We start from the raw sequence: 14425 nt of genomic DNA on the forward strand, positions 1-14425 counted from the left end.
ACACGTGCCACCACAATTTTTTTTGTATTTTTGGTAGAGAGAAGGTTTTACCATGTTGCCCAGGTTGATCTTGAACTTCTGAGCTCAAGTCATCCAACCTGCCTCAGCCTCCCAAAGTGCTGGGATTACAGGGGTGAGCCATGCCCAGCGAGTATTTTATTCTTTTGATGCTGTTATAAATGGAATTGTTTTGTTTATTTTTGGAGTTTTTATTGCTAGCATATGGAAATACAGTTGGCTTTTAGGTGTTTATCTTTGATCGCACAACCTTGCCGAACTCATTTATTACCTCTAGTAGTTATGTAGTTTGAATTTTCTATATATAGGATCGTATCATTGGCAAATAGAGATAGTTTATCTCTGGATGCCTTTTATTTCTTTTTTCTTTTTTTAATTTTAAAGGATGGGAAACTTCAGGATTTTATTTTTTATTTTTTGGATTTTTTTTTTTTTAATTTCAGTAGGTTTTAGGGAGCAGGTGGTGTTTGGTTACATGAATAAGTTAGTGGAGATTTCTGAGATTTTGGTGCACCCATCATCCGAGCAGTGTATACTGTACCCAGTGTGTAGTCTTTTATCCCTCACCCCGCTCCCATGCTTTCCCCTGAGTCCCCAAATGCTAGTGTATAATTCTTATGCCTTTGCATCCTCATAGCTTAGCTCCCACTTACGAGTGAGAACATACTATGTTTGGTTTTCCATTCCCGAGATACTTCACTTAGAATAATAATCTCCAGTTCCATTCAGTTTGCTGCAAATGCCATTATTTCGTTCCTTTTTATGGCTGAGTAGTATTCCGTGGTGTGGGGGGGTGTGGGGGGGTGTGTACACACCATATATTTTTTATCCACTCATTGAAAAATGGGCATTTGGGCTGGTTCCATAATTTTGCAATTGTGCAGTGCACTACTATAAACATGCATGTGCAAGTGTCTTTTTCATATAATGACTTCTTTTCCTCTGTGTAGATACCTAGTAGTAGAATTGCTGGATCAAACGGTTGATCTACTTTTAGTTCTTTAAGGAATCTCTGTACTGTTTTCCATAATGGTTGTACTAGTTTACATTCCCATCAACAGTGTAAAAGTGTTCCCTGTAGATTCTGGATATTAGTCCTTTGTCAGAAGTATAGATTGTGAAGATTTTCTCCCACTTGTAGGCTGTCTGTTAAGTCTGCTGATTGTTTATTTTGCTGTGCAGAAGCTTCTTAGTTTAATTAAGTCCCGTCTGTGTATCTTTGTTTTTGTTGGATTTGCTTTTGGGTTCTTAGTCATGAAGTCTTTGCCTAAGCCAATGTTTAGAAGGGTTTTCTGATGTTATCTTCTAACATTTTAATGGTTTCAGGTCTTAGATTTAAGTCTTTGATCCATTTTGAGTTGATTTTTTTTATAAGGTGAGAGATGAGGATCCAGTTTCATTCTCCACATGTGGCTTGCCAATTATCCCAGCACCATTTGTCAAATGGGATGTCCTTTCCCCACTTGATGTTTTTGTTTGCTTTGTTAAAAATCAGTTGGCTGTTAAGTATTTGACTTTCTTTCTGGGTTTTCTATTCTGCTTCATTCTGTGTATCTATTTTTATACCAGTACCATGCTGTTTTGATGACTATGGCCTCATAGTGTAGTTTGGAGTCAGGTAATGTGGTGCCTCCAGATTTGTTCCTTTTGCTCAGTCTTACTTTGGTTATGGAGGGTGTTTTTTGGTTCCATATGAATTTTAAGAATTTTTTTCTAGGTCTGTGAAGAATTATGGTAGTATTTTGGTGGGAATTGCATTGAATTTGTAGATTGCTTTTGGCAGTATAGTCATTTTCACAATATTGATTCTACCCATCCATGAGCATGAGATGGGTTTCCATTTGTTTATGTCGTCTGTGATTTCTTTCAGCAGTGTTTTGTAGTTCTCTTTGTAGAGGTATTTCACCTCCACGGTTAGATATATTCCTAAGTATTTTATTTTCCTTTAGCTATTGTAAGAAGGGTTGAATAATTTTTGTTTTTATTTTATTTTATGTATTTATTTTTTTGAGACAGCGTCTCACTCTGTTGCCCAGACTGGAGTACAGTAGCACAACAGCTCACTGTAACCTCCAGCTCCTGGGTTCAAGTGCTTCTCCTGTCTCAGCCCCCACCCCCCAGCCCCTGCCCCGAGTAGCTGGGATTACAGGCATGCACCACCACACCCAGCTAATTTTTGTATTTTTAGTAAAGACAGGGTTTCGCCATGTTGGTCAGGCTGGTCTCGAACTTCTGACCTCCGGTGATCCACCCGCCTCGGCCTCCCAGAGTGCTGGGATTACAGGTGTGGGCCACCGTGCCCGGCCTAGGGTTGAGTTCTTGATTTGTTTCTCAGTTTGGTCACTGTTGGTATATAGCAGAGGTACTGATTTGTGCACATTAATTTTGTATCCTGAAACTTTGCTGAATTCACTTACCAGTTCTAGGAGGTTTTTGGATGAGTCTTTAGGATTTTCTAGGTATGCGATTATATCAGCAGCAAACAGCAATCTTTTGTCTTCCTCTTCACCAATTTGGGTGCCCTTTCTTTCTCTTGTCTGATTGCTCTGGCTAGGACTTCCAGTACTATGTTGAGTAGAAGTGGTGAAAGTGGGCATCCTTGTCTTTTTCCACTTCTCAGGGGGAATGCTTTTAACTTCTTCCCATTCAATATAATGTTGACTGTGGGTTTGTCACAGGTGGCTTTTATTACCTTAAGGTTTGTCCCTTCTGTGCTGATTTTGCTGAGAGTTTTAACCATAAAGGGATGCTGGATTTTGTCAAATGCTTTTTCTGCATCTGTTGAGATGATGGTGTGATTTTTGTTTTTAATTCTGTTTATGTGGTGTATCACATTTATTGACTTATGTATGTTAAACCATCCTGGCATCCCTGGTATGAAACCCACTTGATCATGGTGGATTCTCTTGATATGTGGTTGAGGATTTTTGCATCTGTGTTAATCGGGGATATGTGTCTGTAGTTTTCTTTTTTTGTTACATCATTCCCTGGTTTTGGTATTAGTGTTACACTGGCTTCATAGAATGATTTAGGGAGGATTCCCTCTTTCTCTATCTTTTTGAGTATTGTCATTAGGATTGGTACCATTTCTTCTTTGAATGTCTGACAGAATTCAGCTGTGCATCTGTCTTGTCCTGGACTTTTTTTTTCATTGGCAATTTCTTAATTACCATTTCAGTCTCACTACTTGTTATTAGTCTGTTCAGAGTTTCTATTTCTTCCTGGTTTAATCTAGGAAGGTTGTATATTTCCAGGAATTTATCCATCTCAAGGTTTTCTAGTTTATGCATGTAAAGGTGTTCATAGTAGCTTTGAATAATCTTTCATATTTCTGTGGTATTGGTTGTATTATCTCCTATTTCATTGCTCATTGAGCTTGTTTGGATCTTTTACTTTGAGATGGAGTCTCGCTCTGTCACTCAGGCTGTGGCACAATCTCAGGTCACTGCCGCCTCTACCTTCTGGGTTCAAGCAATGCTTCTGCCTCAGTCACCCGAGTAGCTGGGATGACAGGTGCCCGCCACCACACCCAGCTAATTTTTGTATTTTTAGTAGAAATGGGGTTTCACCATGTTGGCCAGACTGATCTCGAACTCCTGACCTCAAGTGATCCACCCACCTCAGCCTCCCAAAGTGCTGGGATTACAGGCGTGAGCCACCACGCCGGCCATTTGGATCATCTCTCTTCTTTTCGTGGTTAATCTCGCTAATGGTCTGTCAATTTTATGTACCTTTTCAAAGATCCAGCTTTTTGTTCTATTTGTCTTTTGTGTTGTTTGTTTGTTTCAGTTTCATTTAGTTCTGCTCTGATCTCCGTTATTTCTCTTCTTCTGCTGGGTTCAGGTTTGGATTGTTTGTGTTTCTCCAGTTCCTTTAGTTGTAACCTTAGATTGTCTCTTTGTGCTCTTTCAGACTTTCTGATGTAGGCATTTAATGCTATGAACTTTACTCTTAGCACTACTTTTGCTGTATCCCAGAGGTTTTGATAGGTTGTGTCACTGTTATCATCCAGTTCAGAGCATCTTAATTTCCATCTTGATTTCATTGCTGACCCAACAGTCGTTCAGTAGCAGGCTGTTTAATTTCCATGTATTTACGTAGTTTCGAGGATTCCTTTTGGAGTTGATTTTCAGTTTTATTCCACTGTGGTCAGAGAGAGTACAGTTGATACAGTTTTGATTTTTCTTAAATTTACCGAGATTTGTTTTGTGGTCTCTCGTATAGTCTGTCTTGGAGAATGTTCCGTGTGCTGATGAATAGAATGTATATTCTGCAGTTGTTGGGTAGAATGTTCTGTAAATATCTGTTAAGTCCATTTGTTTTAGGGTATAGTTTAAGTCCATTGTTTCTTTGTTGACTTTCGGTCTTAATGACCTGTCTAGTGCTGTCAGTGGAGTATTAAAAGTCCCACACTATTATTGTGTTGCCATCTATCTCATTTCTTAGGTCTAGTAGTAATTACAAATTTGAGGGCTCCAGTGTTAGATGCATATGTATTTAGGATCTGATCATTGGACTAATCCTTTTATCCTTATATAATGTCCTTCTTTGGCTTTTTTAACTTCTGTTGCTTTAAAGTTTGTTTTGTCTGATAGAAGAATAGCTACTCCTGCTCGCTTTTGGTGTCCATTTGCATGGAATATCTTTTTTCACCCATTTACCTTAAGTTTATTTGAGTCCTTAGGAGTTAGGTGAATCTCCTGAAGATAGCAGAAACTTGGTTGGTGAATTCTTATCCATTCTGTATCTTTTTTTTTTTTTTTTTTTTTGAGACGGAGTCTCACTCTGTTGCCCAGGCTGGAGTGCAGTGGCATGATCGTGGCTCATTGCAAGCTCCGCCTCCTGGGTTTGTGCCATTCTCCTGCCTCAGCCTCCCATGTAGCTGGGACTACAGGTGCCCGCCACAACGCCCGGCCATTCTGTGTCTTTTAAGTGGAGCATTTAGGCCATTTACCTTCAACATTAGTGCTGAGATGTGAGGTACTATTCATCGTGCTATTTGTTGCCTGAATGCCTTGGGTTTTTTATTTTTTTATTTTTTATTTTTTTCATTGTGTTATTGTTATATAGGTCCTGTGAGATTTATACTTTAAAGAGGTTCTATTTTGATGTACTTCGTAAAACCCCCCGGCTTTACGCCATTCTCCTGCCTCAGCCTCCTGAGTAGCTGGGACTACAGGCGCCCACCACCACACCCAGCTAGTTTTTTGTATATTTTTAGTAGAGACGGGGTTTCACCATGTTAGCCAGGATGGTCTCGATCTCCTGACCTCGTGGTCCTCCCGCCTCGGCCTCCCAAAGTGCTGGGATTACAGGCTTGAGCCACCGCACCTGGCCTCTTCATTTTTTAGATTCTTTTTCTTTGTCTTTGATGGATTGGATTAATTCAAATGCCTTGTCTTCAAGCTCTGAAGTTCTTTCTTCTGCTTGTTTGATTCTGTTGCTGAGACTTTTCAGTGCACTTTGCATTTCTCTAAGTGTGTCCTTGATTTCCAGAAGTTGTGATTGATTTTATTTATGCTGCCTGTTTCACTGAAGGTTTTTCTTTTCATATCCTGTGTCATGTTTTTTATTTCTTTAAATTGGACTTTACCTTTCTCTGGTGCCTCCATGATTAACTTAATATTCGACCTTCTGAATTCTTTTTCTGGCAATTCAGAGATTTCGTCTTGGTTTGGATCCATCGCTGGTGAGCTGGTGTGATCTTTTGGTGGTGTTAAAGAACCTGGTATTGTTTTATTACCAGAATTGTTTTTCTGGTTCCTTCTCATTTGAGTAGACTCTGTCAGAGGGAAGTCAAGGGCTGCTGTTGAGATTCTTTTGTCCCACAGGTGCTCTCTTGATGTGGTGTTCTCCCCCTTCCCCTAGGAATGGGGCTTCCTGAGAGCCAAACTACAGTGACTGTGTTTACTCTTCTGAGTCTGCCACCCAGCAGATCTACTAGGCTCCAGGCTGGTACTGGGGAGTGTCTGCAAAGAGTCCTGTGATGTGATCCGTCATCAAGTCTTTCAGTCATGGATACCAGCACCTGCTGTGGTGGAGGGAGCAGGGGAATGAAGTGGACTCTCTGAGGGTCTGTGGTTGTGTTTTTGTTTGGTGCGCTGGTTTTGTGTTGGTTGTCCTCCAGCCAGGAGGTGGCACTGTCAAGAGTGCATCAGCTGCAGTACTGAAACTTGCCATACGGACGCCTGGTTAAGTTTTCAGGTCTCTCAGGCAGTGGGCAGGGCCATAGAGCTCCCAAGAGATTGTGACCTTTGTCTTTGGCTACCAGGACTGGTAGAGAAAGACCACCAGGGGGCAGGGATACCAGGGCTGGTAGAGAAAGACCACCAGGTTGGGGCAGGGATAGACATATCTGAGCTCAGACTCTTCTTGGATGGGGCTTGCTGCAGCTGCTGTGGGGCATGGGGATGTGGTTCCCAGGACAATGGAGTTTCGTTACCAGGGGGATTGTGGCTGCCTTTTATGGCTGCTTCTGCTGAGACATGCAGGTCACCAGGGAAATGGGGGAAAGCTGGCAGTCACAGGCCTCACCTTGCTCCCGCACAGCCCACAGCCCTAAGGGCCTGTCTCACTCCCACCATGCCCCCTCAACAGCACCAAGTCTATTTCCTGGCAGCAGGTGACCAGGGCTGAGCACTTGCCCCAGACCATGAGCCTACTCGCCAAGAAAGCAAGGAGACTCACAGGTTTTCAGTGTCTCAAGGAGCCTGCAGTGGCGATCTAGTGCCTTCAAAGGCGCTGTGGATTATCTCGGCTTTTCTGGTATGTTCCTGTGGTAGTTCTTGGAGCAAAAGTTCACAATGTGAGTGTCCACAACTGCTCTGTCCATCCAAGCAGGAGCTGCAAGCTAATCCTGCCCCCATCTGTCATCTTTATCCTTCACCAACTTCTGGATGCGTTTTCTCTTTCTTGCCTGTAATTCCCCTGGCTAACACCTCTATTACAGTATTTAATGGAAGTAGTGAAAGCAAGCGTCCTTGTTGTGTTCCTGATTATTAAGGGAAAGCTTTCAGTGTTTTGCCATTGTGATATATTATATGCAATTTTAAGTATTAATTGATACTATAATTTCATTGGCTTTGGGTTTGATTCTCCATCCTGTTCTATCCTTAAGTAGTAAAAACATCGAAAGAAGGCAAAATTACACACAAAAATTTGAGTTCTTACTGGATCCAGTAAAGAGCAGGAAATGAAGTAATCTGTTAAAAAAGTTCCAATCTATTCCCCTGTCTTTATTTTCCTTGAGACAAAACATGAAGACTGAAGTTAGAAAAATTCACTCCATTGAACTTTGGTAGGTTTATTACATAATAAAAGCTTCAGTTTTTCCACATGTAATATAATTTATAGCTACAATATTTTTTAAGTGACCTAAATTCATTAGTTAGAAAACACTTTTAAGTAACCTCTTTGAGGGCTATTATTTTGTATTTAGTTATGTTAATTTTTCATTAGAAAGTACATCTTCTTTTTCCAGTACATTTTTATTTTTAGAGCTTTGCTTTGTGATGGTATAGGCTTTGAGGGTTTTTTGTATTTTTGAGATAAGAATCTTGCTCTGTTGCCCAGGCTGGAGTATTGTGGCTCGATCTTGGCTCACTGCAACCTCCACCTTTGGAGTTCAAATGATTCCCATGCTTCAGCCTCCTGAGTAGCTGAGATTACAAGCCATGCACCACCATACCCAGCCAATTTTTTCTATTTTTAGTAGAGATGGGGTTCCACTGTGTTGGCCAGGCTGGTTTCAAACTCCTGGCCTCAAGTGATCCACACATCTCGGCCTCCCAAAGTGCTGGAATTACAGGCATGAGCCGCTGCGTCCAGCTAGCTTTGAGGTTTTTAATTGCCTGTGATTATGCATTATTATTAACCATGAGTCATATAAATACTGATAAAATGTTGGATTTTGATATATTACTCTATAGTTAGAAAAGTATTATTTGAATTGAACCTAAACATAAGGAATTAGTAAATTAGGCTTCTTTTTTATCTTTCCTTGAACAAGTCTTATAACTTTAATGTAATTGGATTTGTCCTGTTTGGATATATTAGTGTTAAAATGATTAGAAACTTAAAATTATTGGGCCAGTAAAGGACTGAGAATATGACCTATATGTACCTATAAATAAAGGCTAAAATTTTAAAGGCTATACAGAAGCCTTTAATTATACTAAAAAGATAAACTCGTACAATTTAAAAGTTAAACAGTAAATGTTATTTTATTATACCAGCAACAACCAGTTGGAAATATGAGTCCATTAACTGTATTAATAAAAATGTGAAATATCTATCAATCAGCTAAAAATGAAATACATAGTGTGTAGTAAGAAAACCATGAAACTTTACTAAGTGGCATGAAAGAGTACTTCAGTGGAGAACAGTTCATGGTCCTGAGCAGGAAAATAATGTAAAGATCTTCATTTTCCCCAGACTAATCTGTAAATTTGGTGTCATACCAATCATAGCCCCCAAAAATGGATGTGGGGGTGGGGGAGAGGTGGGAGGGGTAGGAGAGGGAGAGGAGGGAGAAAGCAAAAGAAAGAGACTATGCTTGCGTTTTGAGAGCGCAAAGGTGGGCTTAACAGAATGATTCGACTGGAGCTCTGCCATCCAGTAAAGTAGCCACGAGCCCCATGTTGCTGTTTAAATTGATTAAAATTTAACAATTTTGTGTGTGTGTGTAAGACAGTTTCACTTTTGTTGCCCAGGCTGGAGTGCAATGATGCCATCTCAGCTCATTGCAACCTTTGTCTTCCGGGTTCAAGTGATTCTCCGGCCTTAGCCTCCCAAATAGCTGGGATTACAGGCACTCGCCACCACGCCCATCTAATTTTTGTATTTTTAGTAGAAACGGGATTTTGCCATGTTGGCCAGCTGGTCTCAAACTCCTAACCTCAGGTGATCTGCCCGTCTCAGCCTCCCAAAGTGCTGGGATTACAGGCATGAGCCACTGCACCCAGCCAAAATTTAGTAAAATTTAAAATTTAAATTTCATTCTGTTAATGTGGTATATCACATTTGTTGATGTTCATTTGTTGAACCATCATTACCTCCCCGGGTTAAATCTCACTTGATTATGGTGAATGATCCTTTTAATGTGCTTTGAATTGCTAGTATTTTGTTGAGGATTTTTAAATCTATGTTTATCGGTTATATCAGCCCGAAATATTCTTTTCTTATAGTATTCTTGTCTGGCTTTGGTATCAGGGTAATTCTGGCCTTGTAAAATGAATTTGAGAAGCATTTGGTATTTCCTATTCAGTTTCAGGGGAGAGTTTGAGAAGGATTGGTGTTAGTTTTTCTTTAAATGTTTGGTAGAATTCAGTCATGAACCCATCACACTCTGGGCTTTTCTTTGATAGAAGGTCTTAGATTACTGATAATCAGACTAGTAATGCTCTATTCAGAATTTGTTTTTTCGTAATTCAGTCTAAGCAGTTTTGTATTTCTAGAAAATTGTCTTCCTTCTTGGTTATCCAGTTTGTTGGCATGTAATTGTTCATAGTAGTTCCTTATGATCTTTTATATTTCTGTGGTAACAGTTTTAATGTCTCCTTTTCATTTCATGCCATTTACAATAGCACCAAAAAATATAAAGTAAAATGCATAGGAATAAATTTAGCCAAAGGTAAAATATCTGTACAGTGAAAACTATAAAACATAAATTAATAAAATTGAAGAAAACACAGATAAATGGAAAGATACCCCATTTCATGGTTGTGAGGTTAATATTGTTGAAACGGTCATAGCACCCAAAACGATCTATAGATTCAGTGTAGTCCCTTTCAAGATTTCAGTGATAGTTTTCGTAAAAGTAGAAAATATGCTTCTAAAATTGAAATGGAACCACAAAAGACCCCAAATAGCCAAAGCAATCTTGAACAAAAAGAACAAAGTTTAAGGCATCATACTGCCTCATCTCAGAATCCGCCGCAGAGCTGTGGTAATGAAAACAGCGTGGTACTGGCACAAAAACAGACCGGCGCAATGAAGTAGAATTGAGAGCTCAGAAATTAATCTGCACATTTATGGTAAACTGATCTTCAACAAAAATGGCAAGGGCACACATTGGGGAAAGGACAGTTTCTTCAATATATGGTATTACAGTACCTGGATATCCACGTGCAGAAGAATGAAATTGGACCCTTATCTCATACCATATGCAAAAATCAACTTGAAATGGATTCAAGATTTAAATGTTAACTGACTTTGTAAAACTACTGAAAGATAACATCAGGGAAAAGCAGTGGGGCACAGAGGCTCACGCCTGTAATCCCAGCACTTTGGGAGGCCGAGGTGGGCAGATCACCTGAAGTAAGGGGTTCGAGACCAGCCTGGCCAACATGGTGAAACCCTGTCTCTACTAAAAATACAAAAATTAGCTGAGCATGGTGGCGTGCACCTGTAATCCCAGCTACTTGAGAGGCTGAGGCAGGAGAATCGCTTGAACCCAGAAGGTGGAGCTTGTGGTGAGCCCAGATCACGCCACTGCACTCCAGCCTGGGCGACAGGGTGAGACTCCATCTCAAAAAGAAAGAAAGAAAGAAAGAAAGAAAGAAAACATAAGGGAAAAACTTCTCGACATTGGACCGAGCAGATACTTTGAAACCCAGGAGCATAGGCAGTGAAAACAAAATAAGTAAATGGGATTACAACAAGCTTCTTCCCAGCAAAAGCAACAATCAACAGAGTGAAGAGACGGCCTACAGAATGGGAGAAAGTATTTGTGAACTCTAAGTCTGACAAGGGGTTAATAAAAAATTTATAAGGAACTCAAATCAATAGCAAGAAAACATTGTCAGGCCTGGTGGCTCACGCCCATTATCCCAGCCCTTGGGAGGCCAAGGTGGGAGGATCACTTGATCTCAGGAGTTTGAGACCAGCCTGGGCAATGTAATGAGACCTTGTCTCCAGAAAAAAATTTTAAGAATTCACCGAGCGCGATGGCACATGCCCGTAGTCCTGGCTACTCACAAGGCCGAGGTGGAAGGATTGCTTGAGCCCAGGAGTTAAAGGCTGCAGTGAGCTGTGATCACACCACTGCACTCCAGGCTGGGCAACAAAGTTAAAAATATGAATAAATAGCAAGAAAACAACCCATTTTTAAAAATGGACAAAGGATCTGAAAGGACATTGCATATACACAAAAAGACTAAATGTCCAGCAAGTATATTTAAAAATGCTTAACATCACCAGTCATCAGGAAAATGCATATTAAAACCACAGTGAGATACCACTTCACGCCCATTAGGATGGCTGTTATAAAAAAGACAAGATAAGTCTTGGCAGTGGTATAGAGAACAGGGAAGCTTTCTATGCTGTTGGTGGGAATGTAAATTAGTACAGCCATTGCATAGTACAGTGTGGAGGTTCTTCAGAAATTAAAAATAGAACTACCATGTGATCAGCAATCCTACTCCTGAGTACATATCCAAAGGAAAGAAAATCAATACATCAGAGAGATACCTGACTCCAGTGTTCATTGCAGCATTAGTCACAGTTGCCAAGATACGGAAACAACCTAAGTGTCTGTTGACACATGAAGTAGGTGAAGAAAATGTGGTATATGTACAGAGTGGAATACTCTTCTGCCTTTAAAAAGAAGGAAATTCTGTCATTTGTGACAACATGGATGAACCTGGATGACATGTTAAATGAAATTAACCAGGCACAGAAAGGCAAATACTGCACAATCAAATGTTAAAAAGTCAAAAAGCAGAGAGTAGAGTGGTGGTTACGTGGGGATGGTGGGGAGGGATTGAGGAAATGGTGGTCAAATGATACAAAATTTCAATTTACGTGAAGTAACTTCACAAGATATGTTGTATAACATGGCAGCTAGAGTTAGTAACAGTGTATTGTACACTTGAAAATTTCTGAGAGTAGATTGTAAATTTTCTCATCACACACACACACACACACGCAAATATGTTTTTGATAATATACTCTTGGCCCTTAGAAGCTTTAGTGTGAGTATGTTTAATGTTATAGAATTGTCTCGGTATTTGAAATTATCAGAGTTTCAAACAATTGAGGATTAAGGAATAAAGTTACTGGTGGTCTGTATGGCCGCCTCATGTTTCACCTTTTTAAAAGTACTCAGTGCTACCTAAAAACCCCCCTTCTGTGCTGCTTAGAAACCTGCGTGATGAATTGGCATTAAATTAAGCACCAGGAACATTTACTGAGCTCCTACCTTGTGAGGAGACTTAGAGGTGAAAAATCTAAGATTCCTGGAGGCAGAAATCTGAATTTTACATTAATGCCAAAAGGGCCATATGAGCACACTCATTTGGAGATGTTTTCCAAAATAAAATTTAGATGATTTAGAAATAAACAAATGAACAAAAATGGAGCCCAGTGCAGCTAGCAGTTACGGGATTTGGCCTAATCCATATGCCAAGGAAAGTTTGTAAACTTTGAGGCTTTTAAAAGCAGAATAGAGTAAGCATAAATTGAGCATTCAACTCAAAAGTCTTTTTTAGAAAATCAAAGGAATAAGGAATTGTTAAAAACAAAGTAATACCATGAAATGTAATAGATTCGTCAATAACGTCAAGAAACAAGATGATACAAATGACCTTTAGAATAAGAAAGGGGATATTGCAGCAAATGAAAATTTTACTCTTAACAAAGGACTTCCAGTCAAGTGGGTGTGATATACACATGTGTAACCCTCCTATACTCTAGATGCACAGACATGATCAACACATCTCTTGAAGTTACTCCTCCTAAGCTGAGATAAAGAAATTTTACGTGTGTGTGTGTGTGTGTGTGTGTGTGTGTGTGAGAGAGAGAGAGAGAGAGACAGAGAGAGAGAGCACGCAAGCGAACACCTGGACAACACAGACCCCATCTCTACGGAAAACAGATAAAAATAAACTTAGCCAGGCATGGTGGCATGTGCCTGTAGTCTCAGCTACTCAAGAGGCTAAGGCAGGAGGATCACTTGAAGACAGGAGTTTGAGGCCACAACGAGCTATGGTTATGCCAGTGCATTCCAGCCTAGGTAGCAGAGTGAAATCCCAACTCTTTCCGTATAAATATATAATGCCTTTATAACATATAATCTATAAGAGGAAAATGTCTTTAGATGAGAAAAAGAAGAGGGAACAAAATAGTAATAGGATTTGAATCCAGGAGAATCACAAGAGTTAAGAACCCAAAAGGGTAGTAGAGATGGGCTTCAGAAGTTCTCAAGGAAGAAACTCCTGGTCCCTATGTTAGACCTGAACTAAGGGCTACTTTTTATAGTACGGTTAAGAAAGCAAAGTAGCTTACGTAGGTTTCGTTGTTTCTGTTGTGGTTATCTATCATTGCATAACAAACTACCCTGAAGCTTAGCGGCTTAAAAGAACAACAGTTCATGTTTTCTCATAATGAACTGGATGACTCTGCTTTACATGGTGTGGGTTAGGGCACTGGACATGGCTGGGAGGTCCAAACAGCCTTATTCACAAGGCTGATAGTTGGTGCTGACTGCTGATTAGAAGTGTAGCTGGAGTTTTGGGCCAAGGGTTTTGGTTCTCCGTTGTTTAGATCTCCCTGTAGGCTGCTTGAGTTTTCCTCATGTTATAGCTGCTGGGTTCCAAAGAAAATACATTCCAAGCAAAAGCAAATACTACCAGGCATCAGATGACCTAGTCTCTGAAATCACACGGCATCGTTTGTGCCACATTTATTTTCAGTCAAAGCTAGTCACAGGACTTGCCTAGATCTAATGGGAGGGGAAAGAGACTCCTATTGATGGTAGGATGATTTAGTCATATTGCAAAAGAATGTCTGGAATGGAAGATGTGAGCCATGTTCAGAAGTAGAATTTACCACAGTCCCCATTTGATTTAGCTAGAGTTTTGCCCAGCCTCATATCACGAGAAATGTTAAAGCAAGGATTCAAACCCATGTTCATCTGATTCCAGGGACTTGTTTCACCAGTGGCCTTTACTGTAGGAGTTAACTTCTTTGAGCAGAGACTAGGAAATAAATTGGAGGGAGATAAATTGTGACCAAGATATCTTGAATGGTGACTCTGATTTTGACATAAAACATGTAAGTGAAATTTGTGACCGAGGAAGCACAAAATTTCCAGATGTCGAAGTGGGAAATTGTAGGATGTGTAATGGAAAGAGCAAGTCATTCAGACTGGATAGTGTGTAAGGTTTATGAAGAGGTGAAGAATGAAGGTGAGTGGTACATTGGGGTCAGTTCATTCAAAGATGTGATTACCAAGCCCTAGAGTTTGGATATTTCGAGAAAGGGAGAGTTTTGAAAGTTTTAGAGGAAGTAGGTTATGTTCTTTAAAAAGAACCAACTGTTTAAAACACAGTGATTTGGGCAATGGGGAATACTAATCTAAGCAATCAGGCAGACTGCATAGACAGTACTGCATTCCAGAGGAGGTTTA

The 14425-nt window shown here is 40.1% G+C and overlaps 1 protein-coding gene across 8 annotated transcripts in view; it reads left to right on the plus strand.

Moving 5' to 3' along the window:
* Positions 1-14425, plus strand: part of DLG1 (discs, large homolog 1 (Drosophila)) — a 292696-nt gene that overhangs the window by 174275 nt on the left and 103996 nt on the right. The gene's annotated exons all lie outside the window — the stretch shown is intronic.

This window comes from Mandrillus leucophaeus, unplaced genomic scaffold (genome assembly GCF_000951045.1).
Source record: "Mandrillus leucophaeus isolate KB7577 unplaced genomic scaffold, Mleu.le_1.0 Scaffold342, whole genome shotgun sequence".
Lineage (NCBI taxonomy): Eukaryota > Metazoa > Chordata > Mammalia > Primates > Cercopithecidae > Mandrillus > Mandrillus leucophaeus.